We start from the raw sequence: 9,585 nt of genomic DNA, 5'->3' as shown, positions 1-9,585 counted from the left end.
CAGCTCTGTTACTTATTAGCTGAGCTATATAATTTCAGGCAAATTATCTAACTTCTCTGAGTCTTATTTTCTGATCTAGCTAGGAAATGAGAAGTATAATAGTCCTGTACTAACCTCATAAGGCTGTTTGAGAGATTTAATGAGTCACTTTCTACCAAACCGCTTAGCAGTGTGAGTGCCCGGCACAGAACTGGCACTACACGAGTGGAATTTCTGTTTTCCTTAAGCCTTCCTCGTTCATATCACCAGGGACTCAACTCCCGTGGTGCTGACTGCTCATATTCTTCCTGAGCACCACGTTTCTGAGCTTCATGGGTATACTTCCCACATGTAACACATTTTAACAAAACACCTATTGAGTATTAAATGATCTCTAAGAAGTCACACACGCCTTATTTTCTCCAAGCTCACTCTATCACACTAACCAGCAGAGGGTGCACAGCAGAGAAGAGAAGCTGCTGGGCTTGGTGAGGTCTCCAACCGAAATAACAAGACTGCCACCCTTGGTTCAGATGTTCTTGTCCAGAGGAAGCCTGTTTCCGCCTGGAAATTGGTACAGAATTTAGCCTTTAGGTTTGTCAATCTGGTTAACTATCTGGCTAACAGTGAAGCAAGGATGATTATGCTAGATTCTATCCCTTCCCAAGCACAAGCTGGGTATTTGGACTCCGGGCTTACTACGTTTCCAGTTTTCTGCACCGAGATCCCCACACGCTGCACAGGTGGCGTTCCTTTCCCGGCATGCAGGTTTCCGTCAGGTGGCACTGGGGCTCCAAACGGTTCACGTCAAACTATCGGGAAAGAAACGAGTGGAAAAGGTAAATTAAGAAACCGTAGGTTCAATTCCATCCCAGCCAGAGACACGGAAGTGGAGGATGGCAGCGGTTGCAAGGGCCCAAACATAGGCCCTGGGGGAGACTTCCCGACCCACCAGCACTGGGCCTCGCCCCCAGACCCAACCTGGAATAGCTCTGCGGGAGGAGATGCTCCTGCGGTCGTCTCGGTGCTTGGGTCCTCGATCCAGACTGCCTTGCTTCCTCCCACACTCCAGCCTGGCGCGGGGAGGCTTAGCAAAGCTGCACAACGTCCCGAGGTCTCCTTCCCTGTCCAGAACCAAAGGAATCGGGGTTGGCGGAGCGGGGAACGCAGGGCTTCAGGGAAGGCCCTGCAAAACGGGGCGCTCCGCAAGCTCCGGGCGCCCCGGGCCCAACTCCTTTGAAGAGAGACCTCTCGGCGCGAAGGTTTCTGGGAATGGAGCGTGGGGGTCCCGGAGGCCCGAATCCAAAGCTCGCCCTCACTGTCGCCTCCGGCCGCACGGGCTTTGCAGCCGCCCCCACAATGCCCTTGTCCTGGCGCGGGCCCCGGCACACGCGTGCACCAGGGCGGTGGTGGTGGGGGGCGCTGACAGCGAAAGCCTGAGGCCACGCAGCCAGCACCACACACCTCGCACCACACACCTCGCGCCACCGTCCTCGCGCACCACACGCACGCACGTCGCGGACCCAACGTGCTTCCTCCTCCCCCAGCCTCGCGGGTTGACGCCGGGCGAATACGTCATCCCCCCGCATTGGCCAAGGCCCCTCAGACAGCCAATCACAGGGCGAGGGGCGCTTTGGGCGGGAAGCTAAGTCTCGAGGGACTTGGGGGCTGGGGACAAGAGGGCTCCCACGGCGCGAGACAGGGGGAAGGGCCCGCCGGGGAGGGATTCTGTAGGAGCAGGCCTCATCCTTGGCACCCGATGAAAACAAATGGAAAAGAGGCTCCAAGGAGGTGGGAGGACACCTCCGGCTTCCCGTGGAGGAGGCTGGTAATGGCCTTGGTCCTGCTAAGAGCGCCCCAGACGTAATGGAGGCGAAGGCTTACAGATGGCGCCAGTCGCACCTGGTCCCACATGTCTCTCACACTAGGTGGCTCCTGAGGCCAGGAATGTTCTGGAACAAGGTTCCTGGGCTAACTCCTGATTTCAGGTTTGTCATAGACTCCACCCCAGACCCACATCTGGGAGACCTGATGACCCGAGGTGGGGGCAGAACTCTCCATCCGGAGGGATCTCGAGTGTTGAGGTCTTTAGCGCACTTCCTGGTCAGAAACAAGCTGTTTTCAGGGGTGAGACAAAAAATAAATGATCTAGAGACCACACATTCTGAGAGCACGCCAAGCCGCGTCGGAACCGCACAGCAGTTCTCTGCCCCGTGCGTGTTAGGACCTGGGTCCCGGCTTCAGGTAGCTGCCCGGTGTCGTCCTGCGCTGGACGGAGCCGGCCAAATCCAACGCCACCGGGGACAAAGTGTGGTGCAGTCACCCGGCCGGAGGCAGGAAGGACGGTACCTGAGAGACGGGGAACCTGTCCAGGGACAAAGCGGAGAGCGGTGAATAGTACTGGGCGCTCAAGTGTGCCTTGATTGCTATCTTATATCTTTTCAAAAGGATCTGAGGTGGTTGAAATATGGGGCGGGGCATGGATTGCCAAGTCAGGTAATATTTTCCCTAGTTTGAGCTCCCTGCCCTTGAGATGAAGAAAGAAGCAAGGAACAGAATGACATTTGGGGTTGCTGTCAGACTTTGAAGAGGTAGCAGTTCGTCAAAGGACATAAAACTTAGCAGAAGGAGGACAGAATTTTAGATGCTGCCAGCGCGTCACACACACACACACACACACACACACGCACGCGCACACACACACACATGCTGCTGCTGCTGCTGCTGCTGCTAAGTTGCTTCAGTCGTGTCCGACTCTGTGCGACCCCATAGACGGCAGCCCACCAGGCTCTGGCGTCCCCGGGATTCTCCAGGCAAGAACACTGGAGTGGGTTGCCATTTCCTTCTCCAGCACACACACATACACACACGCATACACATACACACGAAAGCAAGCAAGGGAAAAAGACGGAATACTTGTTTGCAGCATCTGTTACTGTGGAAATGGAGCCTTGACTCGTCAGGTGCAGTGCCGCCCTAGGTGAATCTATAGCGTTTGTCAAGAAAATATAAATATTGCGTCCTCTCAGAAATATATTGTTATCAGGACTAGACTAATTTTCAAGAGGTAGAGAGGACTCACTTCTTTGTTTGTTTGTTTTAAATGCAACAACAGTTTAGTTAAATCTTGTGTTAGTCGATTTTATAAAGGGAATGAAAAATGGCCATCCTACCCAAGGCTTCAAAAATGGCAAACTTAGGATGGTAATGTGTTGCCATCAGAGCAGAGAAAGAAGTAAAAATGTTTTGTTTTCCTTTGTATGAGTAGACTTTTTTTTTTTTTTTTTTTTGGAGTTGGATTTTAAAAAATTTCTTCTCTTTGGCATTTATAGTTTTTGGCTGTTTTAGAAGTAAAGTCATCACAGCACAATGCTCTGCTCTATATAATAATTTTAACATTTCTTTTTTAAGTACAGTTTTATTTCATAGTTCAGTTTATGATATCTTTTCTTTGTGTGTATGTGATGATGGTTGTGGGTGGAGAAGTTAAACTTTGAGAGTTGTAAAATGCGTACTGAATGTAGTCTTCCATGCATTAAAAACAAAATGAAGAACAGAAAGAAAAAAAGAAAGGGGGAGAAAAGGCTCCAATAAAAACAGCCCTTTTTCTCTGAACACAGCCACTGATTTCTCTCCATTTTTACTGCTACTTCTGCAGTCAGCTGCATATCCCTGCAACTTGACTTTCAAACGGATTTCCTTGCTTTCCCTCTTCCCTCTACTTTAATCCATTTGTCACATAAGCAGCCAGACCTTTTCAAAATGTTGGTTGGATTATGTCATTCTGCTGTTTAAAATTTCCACAGGCTTTCTTTCACCTAGAATAAAATCAAAACTCCTTTCTCTAACCTATAGATGCCTTTATACTCTGATTCCCACCTATACCTCCCTCATTTCCAGCATGTTCTGCTGGATCCAGTATATTTCAGCCCCACACTTTAGGGCTTTGGCATTAGTAATTACCATTGTTCATATTTTCTCAAGGTTGGCTGCTTCTTACCATTCAGATTTTCCCTTAAATGTCACTTGTGCAGAGAGTTTGTCCCTGACATCCAATCTAGAACAAGCCGCAAGTCCTTCTCGTCAGTCTGTTTGATCTCTGCATAGTGTTCCATCTGACATCTTATTTGTTCACCTGCAATTTCCCCTGACCCAGCTAGACTGTAAACTTATTGAGAGCAGGGTACTTGTCTGTCTCATTATCCTTGACCTCTAGAAGGGCGCATGGCTTACAGTAGGTGTTCAAAATAACCCAAAAGGAACACGTCTTTTAATTTTATTTTCTATTCACTGAGTATAAACAGGTTTTCCCTCAGTGAGTGTTAATCCTTATGATTCTTTATTCGAAGATGGCTGTTTCAGATAAATTTAACAACTTTTCATCACTGAGTTAACTGTTTAAATTTGTATATAATTTTTTTAAATTTATTTTTTATTGAAGGATAATTGCTTTACAGGATTTTGCTGTTTTCTGTCAAACCTCAAAAATTTGTATATAATTTTATTTTGAATGTTATCTACAAATTCATTAATGCTAAATGACTTGTCCAGGATTATTTAACTAGTAAGACAACAGACTTCATTTCATTATTCATGTGTTGCTAAATTTGATATACAAGGCTGAGCTCTGGGGATACACTAGAAAGAGAATTTTTAATGCCTTCATGGAGCTTATCTTCTGGTGGGGGAGACAGGAAAACGCACAGACACACATGCATGAAGGAAGGAAGTCAAAATATTTGCAATCTGTTAGTGGTGGTGTGAAGAAAATGAGACTAATCCATCTCTAGAAAATCATAGCTTATTCTAGATAATGGCTGTCATCTAGGAACCAGTGAATCAACAAACTGGTTGATTTCTGGTGTTGTTTTCCTTGACAATCATCTTTGGCTTTTAAACTTGCTGTACAGGACTAGGAATAGATGGACAGTAGAGGTAAAAGAGGGAGAAGGCGATGGCACCCGACTCCAGTACTCTTGCCTGGAAAATCTCATGGACGGAGGAGCCTGGTGGGCTGCAGTCCATGGGGTCGCTAAGAGTCGGCCCGACTGAGCAGCTTCACTTTCACTTTTCACTTTCATGCATTGGAGAAGGAAATGGTAACCCACTCCAGTGTCCTTGCTTGGAGAATCCCAGGGACGGGGAAGCCTGGTGGGCTGCCGTTTATGGGGTCGCACAGAGTCAGACACGACTGAAGCAACTTAGCAGCAGCAGCAGCAGAGGTAAACGATGTGATAAGGTAATTGGAAAAGATTCTTAGGCAATGAGAGTTAAAGCCTGTTTGTTTCTTTGTCAAATGTGTTCATTTCCCATTCTAGTTTGTTTAAAGCCCATCAGACAGGTGCTGTGATGTCTGTTTGGTCTTCCAGCACTTCTGAGAGAAGTTCTTTTTGGCCACATTAGACCAAATGAGAGGGTCTAAACCTGATTGGAAGGGCACTTTCATGCTGAGGAGTGGAATTCCAGTTTAGATAGATAAGGAGGGTCAGATTATGGTTAATAAATGTTACTATAATGTATTGGATGAATAAATATGGATCTTGAAAACAGACGAGGAGCTTGGCCTTTATCCTGACCACAGTGTAAGGGATGGAAATAGCATGGGTTTGGAGTTAGACTGATAAGGGTTTACTCCTTAGCTGGTTGAGCTCAGGCAAGTTTCTTAACCTTGCTGAGCCTTGATTTTCTCATCTGTAAAATGGTAGTAATACTGTCTCCATGGTGGTATTTTAGAAGTTAGGGATATTGAGTGCAAAGTGCCCTTACATGATGGATGCCTCATCATTGGTTGCTATTTTGGGGCAATGGTGAGCTATTGAAAATTTTTTGGCAGGGTAGATATTGATAATCATAACTTATTGAGTTTACACTGTATGCCATGTATTATTTTAAGAACTTTATATGTATTTTAATTCTCTCAACAGTCCTATGAGAGAGATATAGTTATTATCTCCATTCATAGTTAAGAAACTGAGTCACAGAGAAATTATATAACTTTTCCAGGGTTGCACAGTGTGTAGCATGTGTGTGCTGCTCGCTCAGTCGTGTCCAACTCTTTGTGACCCCGTGGACTGTAGCCCGCCCCAGGCTCCTCTGTCCATGGGATTCTCCAGGCAAGCACACTGGAGTGGGGTGCCATTTCCTTCTCCAGGGGATCTTCCTCAACCCATTCTCCTGAGTCTCTTGCATCGGCAGGCAGATTCTCTACACTGCGCCACCTGGAGAGCCACAGCGTATGCAGCACACTTACTTGATTAGGTATACTTAGGAGAGGCGGTTGGAGCCAGTCAGCCTCACTGCGGAGCCTGTGCTCTTAACCACTGTTTTAAATTGTGAAAACTTTATGAAGATTCATTTGGTAGCAGCCTTCAGATTTTTAGATTTTTCAGTAAGAACGAAAAAGGAAATTTTCAGTTCATCATTATCATTTTCATATAGTTAATGACCATAATATAATAGTCTTTGTAAGCATAAAAAATTTTCAATCTCTGCCCTTCATGGCCTAATAGTCTGAGAACATATTAAAGATAACTCTTAATGAGAAAAAGAATACCTGTTATAATCCTTTGTTTAGGTCAAGCGTAAAGAGAATGTATGAACTAGACCTTCTTAAGCCTGAACTTCACAAATGAATTGAATTTTCTTGATGTGAGAGTTTGTTTTCCTTGCACGTGCTGTTGTCTCCAAATATATCACTTGTTTATGGGATATCATTTACTATGCCCCTCAAGCCCACGTTATTTTGATTTGGGGCAAATGAGAAGACTGATTTTCTTCAACAGCCTAGTGGATTCAGCTTCCTTCTAGTTGAAAGTATGTGTGTATGTGAAAGTACCTCAGCTGTGTCCAGCTCTTTGCGACCCTATGGATACACAGTCCATGGAATTCTCCAGGCCAGAATACTGGAGTGGGTAGCCTTTCCCTTCTTCAGGGGATCTTCCCAACCCAGGGATCAAACCCAGGTCTCCGGCATTGCAGCCGGATTCCTTACCAGCTGAGCCACCAGGGAAGCCCAGTTGAAAGGTTAGACACTAAAAATGTTAAGTCGAAGTATTTGTTTTTCTAATTAACTCTAATGCATTTAAACCAAAATAAAATTGAGAATTCACCTCAGATATCCCCTACTACCCCAGCCAGCACGCTGTAGCCCTGTTTCTAGTGTTTCTTGCTCCTTCCCATCCTGTCTTCCTGTGGGAAATGCTCTGGGGTAGAAAGCAACAAACCAAATCACAGCAGGCAAATAAAATCAGCTTTTTTTCTCCCCTACCCGGAAAGGAAGGAGGGAGCAAGAACTCCACCATCAAAGAGAACCGTGGTTCTTAGGCATGCCATTCTAGAAAGCCCTTGTTCCTTCAGCCCCCTTCCCCGACTCCTCCCAGCTCTGCAGTAATTCCTTAGAGATTATATAGTCTCCACTTTAAACATAAATATATATATAAAACTTCCCCCTGTCTCTTTTTCTCCTCCTCTTGCTTTTTTTCCCCTGTTTCCTATAATAAAGTTTCCTATTGGATAAAATCAGCTCCCTGATTTATGCCCAGCTCCTATTGGAAGTTCTCAGGGGCTGACATCACTTAGGAAAGCGAGGGGGTAGGGCTGCCAGATCAGTTTGTCACCACCCAGGCTCCCTAGCCTTTGGCTGGGTGCAACTTCCATTTTAGGTGTTGGATCTGAGAGAAAAAAAAAGGGGAGAGAGAGAAAGAAGAGCAGGAAAGATCCTGAAAGGAGGAAGAGGTGGCGAAAAAGCAACTACCTTGCTGGATTTGTCTTTCTCAGCACATTGACGGAGCCTTGGTTTTCTCTCTTAAAGAAGTGGTTTTCAGAAGTCCACATTTGAGGTGTGTGCCTTTTTAAAAAATATGTGTATAGACGGGTAAAGCAGGATAAGCCAAGTTGAATTTTTGTCTTATGGTAACCGAGGGAATTTGAAAACGAGAGGGTCTGTTATGCTGACGAGTGACTTTTAAACAATTATTAATTTTTCTTTCTACTTGTTTGGGGGAATTTTGGTATTTTATCGTATTTAAAGCAAAGGAAGATATTCAAGACCCAGAAACAAACTTCTAGGTCTAATATAGGGAGATGAATAGATTCAGAGGGGTGAGAGCTGTTCCATAAATTTACATTTTGGTGTGGTCTTTGATTGTATGTGTTTTTTTCTAGGTTAGGCTAACAAACTTCTGTTTTCAGAGCCCAAACCAAAAGTTGGTTTTTTTTGGCATGTTGTGTGTGGGTTGGGAAAGGAATTTGTCCGGGTCGGAAGCTAGTTATACAGATGGTTCTAAATATGTTTCAAAAGTTTTTTTTCTCCCTTTTGTCATTAAATTTGTGAAAGCAGAAAGTTGCAGGGAGCTTTGCAGCTTAAATAGTGATATTTCCCCCTGGAGAGTTTGAACCGCCCAGATCGGTTTCAGCCCTGCTGTTCCTGGGTGGATCCCTCTTTTACTTTTTCAGGTGTGGTGGGTGGGAGCCTCTTTCGCCTTCTAGACTTAGCCTCCCTGCTTTGCCTTGTAAAAGAAAACAGATAGATCCTTGGTAACTGGATTGCCATCCCCTTCCTTCTAAAACTACCTTTGATGGCAAAGATTTGTGGCGGTATTATATGTTCAGTCTGCACGTACCATGATGTCTGGTGTCCGTGCTTAAAGGGATAAGGAACCTCTAGCCATGCCTTTTAGCTCACCTGAGTTAAAGTAGCACACAAGAGACATTTTCAGCTTTGTGCTCTCTGAAAGAGGCTGGGATTCAAAAAAGGTCAGGCTGAAACACTTAATATAGACTCTAGTGTGTAGGGTGCGTTTGCGAAAGAACAGGGGTAATTCTTATTTTTAAACCAATCTGAAAGTTGTTTTTTTGGAGGTGCATTTTTGATTTGGTTAACTTGCTGTGAAATCAGAAATCTTTTAAGAACTGAAGGCCCATGGCTGTGCTTTCGTATCTTACGTTTAATCTTAAGATTTGTTTTTGTTTTGCACATACATTCTTGCAAAAATACTAGATAAGCATATAGCCGGCTCCTCGGTAGCTGAAAACTGGATGTTCCCTACCTTCTCCCTTTGAAAATGCGAATCATCTGCAAAATTATAACTGCAATAGACATTGCTCTAATTGTAGCAGGATGGTCCTTAATATGTAAGCTGCTATTAGATTTAAACTGGTATGTATCTATACTAATCCTCTGATTTTGAACCCCCCACCCCACGCCACCCCGCCCCTTAATTCTTTTTAGACTAGAACACTTCCTTGAATTTCTTTTCCAGGACAAGACTGTTTCTTGAAAGATAATCTCATTCTTGTGAGGTTGTAGCTTCAGAGGAAACTGAACTTTGTCCCTTTTAATCTAATTTATGCAAGGGCTACAGTAAGGTTTTAATGTCTGGATCATCTGATTATAGCAAGTGCAGTTAAAAAGAAGGAGAAAGGACGACGTGTGTGTTTCCTGGGCTGTAGTCACATCATTTCCAAATTTTCGAAAGCTCCCTTCAGCCTCGACTGCAGCCTGGGGGGTTTCTTGGTGGATCTCTGGAGGATCGGTCGTGCTGCTGCCAGGGTGTCCGTTTCCCACTCAGCCTTTAGGGGGAGGGATGAGGGAGTCGGAGCGAGTAC

The 9,585-nt window shown here is 45.1% G+C and overlaps 1 protein-coding gene across 12 annotated transcripts in view; it reads left to right on the top strand.

The window, feature by feature from the left end:
- Nucleotides 1-7,546: 7,546 nt before the first annotated feature.
- The window catches only part of CTNND1 (catenin delta 1), a 45,377-nt gene continuing 43,338 nt past the window's right edge, over nt 7,547-9,585 (top strand). For 5 of the 12 annotated variants that reach the window (XM_027562259.1, XM_027562263.1, XM_027562258.1 and 2 more), the window contains exon 1: nt 7,580-7,817. The gene's annotated coding sequence lies outside the window, so the exon portion shown is untranslated. Of the gene's footprint in view, nt 7,818-9,585 lie in introns of all 12 variants that reach the window. The other 7 variants (XM_027562262.1, XM_027562267.1, XM_027562266.1 and 4 more) reach the window with 4 other exon arrangements.

The sequence above is a fragment of the Bos indicus x Bos taurus genome, chromosome 15 (assembly GCF_003369695.1).
Source record: "Bos indicus x Bos taurus breed Angus x Brahman F1 hybrid chromosome 15, Bos_hybrid_MaternalHap_v2.0, whole genome shotgun sequence".
Classification (NCBI taxonomy): domain Eukaryota; kingdom Metazoa; phylum Chordata; class Mammalia; order Artiodactyla; family Bovidae; genus Bos; species Bos indicus x Bos taurus.
The sequence above is the reverse complement of the archived record's forward strand: the minus strand, read 5'-3'. Positions and strand labels throughout refer to the sequence as shown.